The sequence below is a fragment of the Oncorhynchus tshawytscha genome, linkage group LG08, assembly GCF_018296145.1.
Source record: "Oncorhynchus tshawytscha isolate Ot180627B linkage group LG08, Otsh_v2.0, whole genome shotgun sequence".
In the NCBI taxonomy this organism is placed as follows: Eukaryota; Metazoa; Chordata; class Actinopteri; order Salmoniformes; family Salmonidae; genus Oncorhynchus; species Oncorhynchus tshawytscha.
The window spans coordinates 66,224,404-66,237,717 of NC_056436.1; the positions used below are offsets into that span (position 1 = coordinate 66,224,404).

Below are 13,314 nucleotides of genomic sequence, written 5' to 3' on the forward strand. Positions count from 1 at the left end.
AGAGAGAGAGAAAGAGAGAGAGAGAGAGAGAGAGAGAGAGAGAGAGAGAAAGAGAGAGAGAATGAGGCAGCCACAGTCCTGTTGTGTAATCAGTATTTGTGGCACTCTTTTGTACAGGGAGACACAGATCAACCACACCAAAATACAGACAGACAGACTGACTGACTGACTGACTATGCACAATCAACCGAAGGAGTGTGGCTCTGTGTTTGTCCTCCAATGCTCCAATGTCAGACACACACCCCTCTGGCCCAAAAACAGCCCCAGAAGCCCAGAGCTTTAAAATTCTCCCCCACTGCCTTTACAACTCAGCAAGGACCTTTTCATGGATATCAATCCTTTTAATTGCAGTCTCTCTCCTTCTCTCCCTTTCTCTATTTCTCTCTGCCTCCCCCTCTCTCTCTCTCTAGGTCTCTGTGTGGTTCAATAAAAAACCATCAGAAGTAAAAGTACATCCCGTAATCTTCTGGAAACATGCCCCAATGTGTGTGTCTCAACCATGCTGAAATCTGTTCCAATGGTGTCAATGACAACATCCAAGTATATCATTACAATCAACCCCTGGCCCTGGCACAAGAGAGCGGTTGTAAACATTGCACCATTGTCATCCTTAAGTGGTTTAATGCTATTAATTAACTCTTTAAAAAAAATCTGAAGTGACTTTAAATGTCAAATATTATATTGAGGAGCTAGCATAGTGGGTCTCTGAGGGTCATGGCAAGAGAGAGCTAGCATGCCACTCCTATAGCAACGGATTAATTGCGCTGAGCCCTGCTCTGCTCTGTCTTTTACAGGGCTTTGATGAGGATTAGGAGAGAACATTTTATAGGCTGACATAATGAGTCTGGAGAGAGCTATTGGGGTAACCTTGTTGAACTCAAAGATCAACCTGAGACAGCAGATATTAAAATAGTAGTATTTCTTTCTTTCTCCATCTATCAGGCCTGTTGTATCAATTCAGTAGGCTACATTGTTGAGATGTGGAAGCTATGTGACTTACTGGAGAGAAACAATGTCCCCTATTGAACCCTCTTTACCACTGGGTGGTGATGTCTACTGACTCAGTATACACTCTATGTACAAAAGTATGTGGACAAATTAGTGGATTTGGATATTAGTGGATAGTGGATATTTCAGACACACCTGTTGCTGACAGGTGTATAATATAGAACACACAGCCATGCGATCTCCATGCACAAACATTGGCAGTAGAATGGCCTGACTGAAGAGCTCAGTGACATCCAACGTGGCACCGTCTTAGGATGTTACCTTTCCAACAAGTCAGTTTGTCAAATCTATGCCCTGCTAGAGCTGCCCCGGTCAACTGTAAGTGCTGTTATTGTGAAGTGGAAACGTCTAGGAGCAACAACATCTGAGCTGCTAAGTGGTAGGCCACACAAGCTCACAGAACGGGACCACCATGTGCTGAAGCATGTAGCACGTAAAAAATGTCAGTCCTTGTTGCAACACTCACAATGCTAAGTGTCAGCTGGAGTGGTGTAAAGCTCACCGCCATTGGACTCTGGAGCAGAGGAAATTCGTTTTCTGGAGTGAAGAATCAAGCTTCACCATCTGGCAGTCCGACGGTTGAAACTCTAATACGTTCAAAAGTGAATACTGGAATAATATTTCTAACGTAGAACGTGGGGAACGGTCCGAGGCAATCTATAGAACACTAATATCATTTTGTTTGTTATATTGTGATGTCATTAGAAATGTTGTAAAAGAAATACACATATTACATAGCTGAATTTTCCATACCATGGGTTGTGCATGTAATATGAAAAACGATGAAAGTGTTTTTGTTAAGAGAGAGATATGATTTGATAAATTATAAGAGATCATTGTTATCCATAACTTTGCACAGTGAGTAGTCACCGCCCCAACGTGAGGTCAGAGAGTGTGTCAGCCCACCAGAACCGCCCCTTTCGAGCAAAATGAATTATTAAGAATTTAACACAGCGGACCAACGCGAGGTGGAGACAATAAACTCAAGTAAAGTATCTTAGAAAGCAAATTTAAGTAGGACCATCCTGTTACTGTGCTCAAACCATCTTATTACGCATCCATCATCACCCCATGTGGGAACCATCGATACAGCTGGCTAGCCTATCTTCAAAAAAGCATCTTCAAGAGCGAATGGAAGGAACAATCAACTCTGTAGTTCTGTTCAGGATTTCACGACAAGTCGCTCAAGATCATAATGAGGTAATCGTTACATGATTCATTTAATCGGGCAACAATGAAACATAGTTGATTAGATAAATAACAGTCTTCAGATGAATGTTAAGGTCAACTCACGACAACATTCTAGACAATTCTGTGCTTCGAACTTTGGGGAATGGGGATGGGGATGCATGGGGATGGGGATGCAATGGGGATAGGGATGCATGGGGATGCAGCATGACAGTATCCCTATCCTTTCCTGTTGCAGCATGACAGTGCCCCTATGTACAAAGCGAGGTCCATACAAAAATTGTTTATTGAGATTGGTGTGGAAGAACTTGACTGGCCTGCACAGAGCCCTGACCTCAACCCCATCAAACACATTTGGAATGAATTGGAATGCTGACTGCGAGCCAGACCTCACTAATGCATTTATGGCTGAATGGAAGCAAGTACCCGCAGCAATGTTCCAACATCTAGTGGAAAGCATTCACAGAAGAGTGGAGGCAATTATAGCAGCAAAGGGGGGACCAACTCCATATTAATGCCCATGATTTTGGAATGAGATGTTCGACGAGCAGGTGTCCACATACTTTTGGTCATGTAGTGTATCAACACACTCATAAACTCAACTTGACAACAGTGACTAATTGTCAAATCATTAAATAATTAACAAATAATATTAAAATTAATTGTGTCATTGTTTTATTAAAGAGTGTGTGTAAATACAAAGGCAAACAATGAAATTCTATACATGTGCTTTGATGTTCTATACATGTGCTATGACCTATTCATGCAGTGAATCAAACGCTTAATTCACACGATCAATAAATATATAGGATGAAAGAAATTGCTAATGTTGAGAGCGGCGGAGATGAGGACTCGTGCAGGTAGGTGTGTGTATTGAGAGAGAGAGAGAGAGAGAGAGAGAGAGAGAGAAAGAGAGAGACTCGCGGGTGACTTGTTTGCTGAGGATATTGGATTTCTCTATTCATCGTCGTTAGTTCCCTCTCCTCTCTGCCAGCTCTGTGAGGACGTCTGATGCGCTGACCAGCCCTGCTGTAGCCTGTCACTCTCGGGGTTGTCTGGCCGTGGACACAGACTGGACTGGACATCCGTGATTGTATTTTAAAAATGAGCTGGTACATTACCACACCTTTGTTGCGCGTTGAAGACACTATATGAACAGTGAAGGGACTTTCCGTGACCGAAGAGACTCCTGGTTTTCAGTTAGGGTTTATTTTACGCGTATTTTTCTGTGAAGGTTACGGATCTTGCTCAAGAATAAGGGCGTTTTAGAAGATGAAGACAAGTGAATGATCACACGAATATATGTGCTACTGTAAACCAAGACATTGCCCTGAGTAGACCCTAACGTCATTCCATTGTGGTTTAACACAAATCAGCTTCCTTGGATCTTACTTTTGTTGTGTTAGTGTATTTTTGCATAATATATTTTTCCCCCAATGATTTTTGGATTAGCAGATCTGTAGAATTAAAATAATACAGGGAATACTCGCCCAGAGGGAAGATGGGGAACAGTGTCTAGAACTGGTAAGTGAAGCGAGCTTACTATATGATAAGCAGAATAATCGATTTCAATTTCATTCACACATGCGTATGTGTGTGTGTCTGTGCGTGTGTCTGTGCGTGTGTGCGTGAGAGTGTTTAAGAATGTATTTTATCTGCATTAAAATATGCTTTTGGCATATGTCAATCTTTGTCTATCCAATCAACGACAGAGCATTAACACGTCAACATCCTGTCAGGAAAAAAATAGTGCATGACTGAAGCTTAAATTCACTTGTCATTGTTGGCTGTAACTACACTCCCCTATAGCATACATATGTATTTGTTCCGTGAAGCTAAAACGTTTGATTTATACGAGGTGACGGTACAGAATGTCACTTTTTATTTGAGGGTATTTTCATAAATATGTTTTATCGTTTAGAAATGAAAGCACTTTATGTATCTCGTCACATTTTGGAGTCACTGATTACTGTTTCTGAACACTTCGACATTAATGTGGATGCTACCATGATTACGGATAATCATGAATGAATCGTGAATAATGATAAGTGGTAAGTTTTTAGAGGCATAAATATCATAACATTTTATCTCAAATCCAAAATATTGGAGTATAGAGCCCAATTAAACGTTTTAGCTTCACCATCCAAATAAAATAAGTAGGAGAGTACATTCTCAATCTCTAATAAAAATTTAACTTTGTAGAATTATGCAAATGGGTTCAATAGATTACACAGCCATTGTTGTGCAGAGTGTTCTGCAGAGTGCTGGTCAATGTTTACCTATATATAATAATTCCGAGCAGCATCTCATTGGATCTACTACACTGGTCACGTTGCCTCTACTGCCATGTTAGGATCAGAAACCCCCTGACAGTATGAGTCAGTGTTGACAACTACCTCAACTATACGATGATATCATCCACAGAGTTGAGAGCGGACTAGAGTTTTTTAAATGTAGCTCCTGGCACCTTCTAGTCACTATGCAGTTAATACTTCAAGAATGTAAATTCTTAAACCCTTACTATGTACCTATGTTTGTCCTCTGTTGATGTGTGTCTTTCTTTGTTTGCTGAAATACATACTTTTTTTTAATCAAACAATCAAATACAACCATGAGTTTCCTTGCTGAGATTCAATTGGCACATTCCCACTGAGTTTCCATCTTAGAGCAACAGCAATAAGGTAACATGAGGAAAGAGTAAGAGATACACAGCTGTCCTAAATAATGTAAATTCATTCCATTTAGACTACATGGCTTGTATGCTAAACTTACCTTTCTTATCTTGCCTCTGTGTAATCATTAACCTTGCGGGGATACATTGTAAACGCGACTACTTCCTCAAACAGGGTGTTACTATTCTGCTCTTCACAGAACTAGTAGCATAGTAGGCTAAATGCTATTTATCAGTTCCTGGACTTACACCATTATTTTGTTAGAATTATATTCGTACAGTGTAGCCTAGTGTACAGCTTATGTTTTTGAGGTCTGAAGATCATCATAGCCCCTGCGTAAATTTTCCACGTGTGTAGGATGATTTCGTAGAGAGCTTCTGAGGGACGTGTGTATCCCAGGTAGGCAAATGTATTCTCTATATCGTAATAGTCATAAATCAACAGTTATTGAATATTCAAACCATACAGGGGTACTAGAGTAGGAAACATGTTGGAGATGTGGCCCCAGTGGCATGTTACCTATCATTTTCATTTCATTGTGTATGCGAACAGTATCACAACTTTTTACAGAGCCTCAGCCACCTCTCACTGAACACACATTCACTCTGTCACAATCTATAAATGATGGATTCCTTGATACAGGATGTATTTGAGTTTGTAGTGCATGGATGGGTCCCCTATGAGGTATTATGATTATACTAGGCTTAGAAAACCTGTTAGGTGGGCAGAGACACTCAAGACCTTCTGGCTGACATCCACACCAAAGGCATTAGCCCTGCTACAACTTTCCCACACCCTCATCTCCAGTCCCCTCCACCCCTCGCCTCCACCCTGCTCCTCCCAGGACCCGAGGGTCTGAGGGGGAGTGAGGGGGTTCATGTTTCCCACCCTCCCCTACACACGCAGGCAGCATGGAGCTCCAGCCTGAGAGGTCCTCCCCAGTAGATCTAATGCTACTTGTAGCTGATCTTTTCACACAGAGATGCTCTATCCACCAGACCCCTGCATGTAGCCAGCTCTCTATCCACCAGAACCCTGCATGTAGCCAGCTCTCTATCCACCAGACCCCTGCATGTAGCCTTCTCTATCCACCAGACCCCTGCATGTAGCCTTCTCTATCCACCAGACCCCTGCATGTAGCCTTCTCTAACCACCAGAACCCTGCATGTAGCCAGCTCTCTAACCACCAGACCCCTGCATGTAGCCTTCTATAACCACCAGAACCCGGCATGTAGCCTTCTCTAACCACCAGACCCCTGCATGTAGCCTTCTCTAACCACCAGAACCCTGCATGTAGCCAGCATGTCTCTAACCACCAGACCCCTGCATGTAGCCTTCTATAACCACCAGAACCCGGCATGTAGCCTTCTCTAACCACCAGACCCCTGCATGTAGCCTTCTCTAACCACCAGAACCCTGCATGTAGCCTTCTCTAACCACCAGACCCTGCATGTAGCCAGCTAGCCTCTAACCACCAGACCCCTGCATGTAGCCTTCTCTAATCACCAGAACCCTGCATGTAGCCTTCTCTAACCACCAGACCCCTGCATGTAGCCTTCTCTAACCACCAGAACTCTGCATGTAGCCTTCTCTAACCACCAGAACCCTGCATGTAGCCTTCTCTAACCACCAGAACCCTGCATGTAGCCTTCTCTAACCACCAGAACCCTGCATGTAGCCTTCTCTAACCACCAGAACCCTACATGTAGCCTTCTCTAACCACCAGAACCCTGCATGTAGCCTTCTCTAACAACCAGAACCCTGCATGTAGCCTTCTCTAACCACCAGACTCCTGCATGTAGCCTTCTCTAACCACCAGAACCCTGCATGTAGCCTTCTCTAACCACCAGAACCCTGCATGTAGCCTTCTCTAACCACCAGACCCCTGCATGTAGCCTTCTCTAACCACCAGAACCCTGCATGTAGCCTTCTCTAACCACCAGAACCCTGCATGTAGCCTTCTCTAACCACCAGAACCCTGCATGTAGCCTTCTCTAACCACCAGAACCCTGCATGTAGCCCTAGGCCTATTCTGATCTCTGTCACTCTTTGTATTTAACTCTCTCTCTCTTAATCTCTCCATCTCACACCTTGGGAAAAGGGCAGAAACCCTTACCTCTGTGTTCTCTCTCACAATGGCTCACATTTATTGAAGTAAGTGCGTCATAGGGAAAAATAAAAGTTGTCTTCTGAGGCTCCTCTCCTCTACTGCCAAGAACTTGAGCTTCTTACTGTTAACACACTCATCCATTTACCAACACGATATCGCTCTATGCACTCTCTGCAACGATACACAGCAAAAAAAGTAACGTCCCTTTTCCAGGACCCTGTCTTTCAAAGATATGTAAAAATCCAAATAACTTCACAGATCTTCATTGTAAAGGGTTTAAACACTGTTTCCAATGCTTGTTCAATGAACCATAAACAATTAATGAACATGCACTTGTGGAACGGTCATTAAGACACTAACAGCTTACAGACAGTATGCAATTAAGGTCATAGTTATGAAAACTTAGGACACTAAAGAGGCCTTTCTGCTGACTCTGAAAAACACCAACATAAAGATGCCCAGGGTCCTCCCTCATTTGCGCAAACTTGCCTTAGGCATGCTGCAAGGAGGCATGAGGACTGCAGATGTGGTCAGGGAAATAAATTGCAATGTCCGCACTGTGAGATGCCTAAGATAGCGCTACAGAGAGACAGGACGGACAGCTGATTGTCTTCGCAGTGGCAGACCACGTGTAACAACACCTGCACAGGATTGGTACATCCGAACATCACACCTGCGGGACAGGTACAGGATGGTAACAACAACTGCCCAAGTTACACCAGGAACGCACAATCCCTCAATCAGTGCTTAGACTGTCCGCAATAGGCTGAGAGAGGCTGGACTGAGGGCTTGTAGGCCTGTTGTAAGGCAGGTCCTCACCAGACATCACCGGCAACAACATCACGTATGGGCACAAACCCACCGTCGCTGGACCAGACAGGACTGGCAGAAAATGCTCTTCACTGATGAGTCGCGGTTTTGTCTCACCAAGGGTGATGGTCGGATTCGCGTTTATTGTTGAAGGAATGAGCGTTACACCGAGGCCTGTACTCTGGAGCGGGATCGATTTGGAGGTGGAGGGTCCGTCATGGTCTGGGGCAGTGTGTCACAGCATTATCGGACTGAGCTTGTTGTCATTGCAGGCAATCTCAACGCTGTGCGTTACAGGGAAGACAAACTCCTCCCTCATGTGGTACCCTTCCTCCAGGCTCATCCTGACATGACCCTCCAGCAGGACAATGCCAGCAGCCATACTGCTCGTTCTGTGCATTATTTCCTGCAAGACAGGAATGTCAATGTTCTGCCATGGCCAGCAAAGAGCCCGGATCTCAATCCCATTGAGCACGTCTGGGACCTGTTGGATTGGAGGGTGAGGGCTAGGGCCATTCCCCCCAGAAATGTCTGGGGACTTGCAGGTGCCTTGGTCGAAGAGTGGGGTAACATTCCACAGCAAGAACTGGCAAATATGGTGCAGTCCATGAGGAGATGCACTGCAGTACTTAATGAAGCTGGTGGCCACACCAGATACTGACTGTTACTTTTGATTTTAACCCCCCCCCCCCCTTTGTTCAGGGACACATTATTCCATTTCTGTCAGTCACATGTCTGTGGAACTTGTTCAGTTTATGTCTCAGTTGTTGAATCTTGTTATGTTCATACAAATATTTACACATGTTAAGTTTGCTGAAAATAAATGCAGTTGACAGTGAGAGGACGTTTCTTTTTTTAATGTAGTTTCACTCTAAAGTTGTAAAGTGAAACCTGGGCCCTTATCCACAAAGCATCTCAGAGTAAGAGTGCTGTTCTAGGATCAGTTTTGCCTTTCAGATAATAATAAGATTATATGAACAGACTCTAGATCAGCAGTCCTACTCTGAAGCGCTTTGTGGACACAGGCTCTGAGGGCTCAAGTTCCTCTTTGATAAGGGTTCCTGTGAGTCACCATGGCCAGGGGTGTCATTCAACCTCTCCCTGGTGGACTCCTGCACCACATGTGCCCCAATCCTCCAATCCAGGCCCGGTCTAGAGAGAGAAACAGGTGTGCGCCTAACAAGGGCATAATTTACTTTGACATAACGTAAAATGGAAAGGGGCTTGCCACAGCCCAGAATGTGAGATCATGTTGGGTAGTGTGTATTCATGGTCTGAGTGTGTCTAAAGGGTCATGGTGGGTAGTGTGTTCTCATGGTCTGAGTGTGTCTAAAGGGTCATGGTGGGTAGTGTGTTCTCATGGTCTGAGTGTGTCCAAAGGGTCATGGTGGGTAGTGTGTTCTCATGGTCTGAGTGTGTCTAAAGGGTCATGGTGGGTAGTGTGTTCTCATGGTCTGAGTGTGTCTAAAGGGTCATGGTGGGTAGTGTGTTCTCATGGTCTGAGTGTGTCTAAAGGGTCATGGTGGGTAGTGTGTTCTCATGGTCTGAGTGTGTCTAAAGGGTCATGGTGGGTAGTGTGTTCTCATGGTCTGAGTGTGTCTAAAGGGTCATGGTGGGTAGTGTGTTCTCATGGTCTGAGTGTGTCTAAAGGATCATGGTGGGTAGTGTGTTCTCATGGTCTGAGTGTGTCTAAAGGGTCATGGTGGGTAGTGTGTTCTCATGGTCTGAGTGTGTCTAAAGGGTCATGGTGGGTAGTGTGTTCTCATGTTCTGAGTGTGTCCAAAGGGCCATGGTGAGTAGTGTGTTCTCATGGTCTGAGTGTGTCTAAAGGGTCATGGTGGGTAGTGTGTTCTCATGGTCTGAGTGTGTCTAAAGGGTCATGGTGGGTAGTGTGTTCTCATGGTCTGAGTGTGTCTAAAGGGTCATGGTGGGCAGTGTGTTCTCATGGTCTGAGTGTGTCTAAAGGGTCATGGTGGGTAGTGTGTTCTCATGGTCTGAGTGTGTCTAAAGGGTCATGGTGGGTAGTGTGTATTCATGGTCTGAGTGTGTCTAAAGGGTCATGGTGGGTAGTGTGTTCTCATGGTCTGAGTGTGTCTAAAGGATCATGGTGGGTAGTGTGTTCTCATGGTCTGAGTGTGTCTAAAGGGTCATGGTGGGTAGTGTGTTCTCATGGTCTGAGTGTGTCTAAAGGGTCATGGTGGGTAGTGTGTATTCATGGTCTGAGTGTGTCTAAAGGGTCATGGTGGGTAGTGTGTTCTCATGGTCTGAGTGTGTCTAAAGGGTCATGGTGGGTAGTGTGTTCTCATGGTCTGAGTGTGTCTAAAGGGTCATGGTGGGTAGTGTGTTCTCATGGTCTGAGTGTGTCTAAAGGGTCATGGTGGGTAGTGTGTTCTCATGGTCTGAGTGTGTCTAAAGGGTCATGGTGGGTAGTGTGTTCTCATGGTCTGAGTGTGTCTAAAGGGTCATGGTGGGTAGTGTGTTCTCATGGTCTGAGTGTGTCTAAAGGGTCATGGTGGGTAGTATGTTCTCATGGTCTGAGTGTGTCTAAAGGGTCATGGTGGGTAGTGTGTTCTCATGGTCTGAGTGTGTCTAAAGGGTCATGGTGGGTAGTATGTTCTCATGGTCTGAGTGTGTCTAAAGGGTCATGGTGGGTAGTGTGTTCTCATGGTCTGAGTGTGTCTAAAGGGTCATGGTGGGTAGTGTGTTCTCATGTTCTGAGTGTGTCCAAAGGGCCATGGTGGGTAGTGTGTTCTCATGGTCTGAGTGTGTCTAAAGGGTCATGGTGGGTAGTGTGTTCTCATGGTCTGAGTGTGTCTAAAGGGCCATGGTGGGTAGTGTGTTCTCATGTTCTGAGTGTGTCCAAAGGGCCATGGTGGGTAGTGTGTTCTCATGGTCTGAGTGTGTCTAAAGGGCCATGGTGGGTAGTGTGTTCTCATGTTCTGAGTGTGTCCAAAGGGTCATGGTGAGTAGTGTGTTCTCATGGTCTGAGTGTGTCCAAAGGGCCATGGTGGGTAGTGTGTTCTCATGGTCTGAGTGTGTCTAAAGGGCCATGGTGGGTAGTGTGTTCTCATGTTCTGAGTGTGTCTGAGTGGTAAACACAGAGACGGGCTGGGCTGTTAGTCTGTCTGGTGATTGTTGTTATAAGTAATCAAAATACATGGCTTGGACAAATCCAAAAAAGACATCATATTCTACATTCCAACACACCCTCGTTATGCTTCAGTCACAATGCCTCTGTCTCTCATGTCTCATCATGTCTCTTTCTCTCATGTCACATCATGTCTCTGTCTCTCATGTCTCATCATGTCTCTTTCTCTCATGTCACATCATGTCTCTGTCTCTCATGTCTCATCATGTTTCTGTCTCTCATGTCTCATCATGTCTCTGTCTATCATGTCTCATCATGTCTCTGTCTCTCATGTCTCATCATGTCTCTTTCTCTCATGTCACATCATGTCTCTGTCTCTCATGTCTCATCATGTTTCTGTCTCATGTCTCATCATGTCTTTGTCTATCATGTCTCATCATGTCTCTGTCTCTCATGTCTCATCATGTCTCTGTCTCTCATGTTTCTGTCTCATCATGTCTCTGTCTCTCATGTCTCATCATGTCTCTGTCTATCATGTCTCATCATGTCTCTGTCTCTCATGTCTCTGTCTCTCATGTCTCTGTCTCTCATGTCTCATCATGTCTCTGTCTATCATGTCTCATCATGTCTCTGTCTCTCATGTCTCATCATGTCTCTGTCTCTCATGTCTCTGTCTCTCATGTCACATCATGTCTCTGTCTCTCATGTCACATCATGTTTCTGTCTCTCATGTCTCTGTCTCTCATGTCTCTGTCTCTCATCATGTCTCTGTCTCTCATGTCTCTATCTCTCATGTCACATCATGTCTCTGTCTCATGTCTCTGTCTCTCATGTCTCTGTCTCTCATCATGTCTCTGTCTCTCATGTCTCTGTCTCTCATCTCTCATCATGTCTCTGTCTCTCATGTCTCTATCTCTCATGTCACATCATGTCTCTGTCTCATGTCTCATTATGTTTCTGTCTCTCATGTCTCATCATGTCTCTCTCTCATGTCACATTATGTCTCTGTCTCTCATGTCTCTGTCTCTCATGTCTCATCATGTCTCTGTCTCTCATGTCTCATCATGTCTCTGTCTCTCATGTCACATCATGTCTCTGTCTCTCATGTCTAATCATGTCTCTGTCTATCATGTCTCATCATGTCTCTGTCTCTCATGTCTCATCATGTCTCTGTCTCTCATATCTCATCATGTCTCTGTCTCTCATGTCTCATCATGTCTCTGTCTCTCATGTCTCATCATGTCTCTGTCTCTCATGTCACATCATGTCTCTGTCTCTCATGTCACGTCATGTCTCTGTCTCTCATGTCTCATCATGTATCTGTCTCTCATGTCTCATCATGTCTCTGTCTCTCATGTCTCATCATGTCTCTGTCTCTCATGTCTCATCATGTCTCTGTCTCTCATGTCTCATCATGTCTCTGTCTCTCATGTCTCTGTCTCTCTTGTCTCATCATGTCTCTGTCTCTCTTGTCTCATCATGTCTCTGTCTCTCATGTCTCATCATGTGTCTGTCATGTCTCTGTCTCTCATGTCTCATCATGTATCTGTCTCTCATGTCTCATCATGTCTCGGTCTCTCATGTCTCATCATGTCTCTGTCTCTCATGTCTCATCATGTCTGTCTCTCATATCTCATCATGTCTCTGTCTCTCATGTCACATCATGTCTCTGTCTCTCATGTCACGTCATGTCTCTGTCTCTCATGTCTCATCATGTATCTGTCTCTCATGTCTCATCATGTCTCGGTCTCTCATGTCTCATCATGTCTCTGTCTCTCATGTCTCATCATGTCTGTCTCTCATATCTCATCATGTCTCTGTCTCTCATGTCTCTGTCTCTCTTGTCTCATCATGTCTCTGTCTCTCTTGTCTCATCATGTCTCTGTCTCTCATGTCTCATCATGTGTCTGTCTCTCATGTCTCTGTCTCTCATGTCTCATCATGTATCTGTCTCTCATGTCTCATCATGTCTCGGTCTCTCATGTCTCATCATGTCTCTGTCTCTCATGTCTCATCATGTCTGTCTCTCATATCTCATCATGTCTCTGTCTCTCATGTCTCTGTCTCTCTTGTCTCATCATGTCTCTGTCTCTCTTGTCTCATCATGTCTCTGTCTCTCATGTCTCATCATGTCTCTGTCTCTCATGTGTCTGTCTCTCATGTCTCTGTCTCTCATGTCTCATCATGTCTCTGTCTCTCATGTCACATTATGTCTCTCATGTCACATCATGTCTCTGTCTCTCATGTCTCATCATGTCTCTTTATGTCATGTTACATCATGTCTCTGTCTCTCATGTCTCTGTCTCTCATATCTCATCATGTCTTTGTCTCTCATGTCTCATCATGTCTCTGTCTCTCATTTCTCTGTCTCTCATGTCACATCATGTCTCTGTCTCTCATGTGTCTCTTATGTCTCTCATGTCTCTGTCTCTCATGTC

The 13,314-nt window shown here is 44.5% G+C and overlaps 1 protein-coding gene across 3 annotated transcripts in view; it reads left to right on the forward strand.

Moving 5' to 3' along the window:
- The first annotated feature begins 3,095 nt into the window (after positions 1-3,095).
- Positions 3,096-13,314, forward strand: part of LOC112256080 (ras-GEF domain-containing family member 1C) — a 43,458-nt gene continuing 33,239 nt past the window's right edge. The window contains exon 1 of one of the 3 annotated variants that reach the window (XM_042325854.1): positions 3,096-3,720. The gene's annotated coding sequence lies outside the window, so the exon portion shown is untranslated. Of the gene's footprint in view, positions 3,721-4,566; positions 5,268-13,314 lie in introns of those variants that run through there. The other 2 variants (XM_042325856.1, XM_042325855.1) reach the window with 2 other exon arrangements.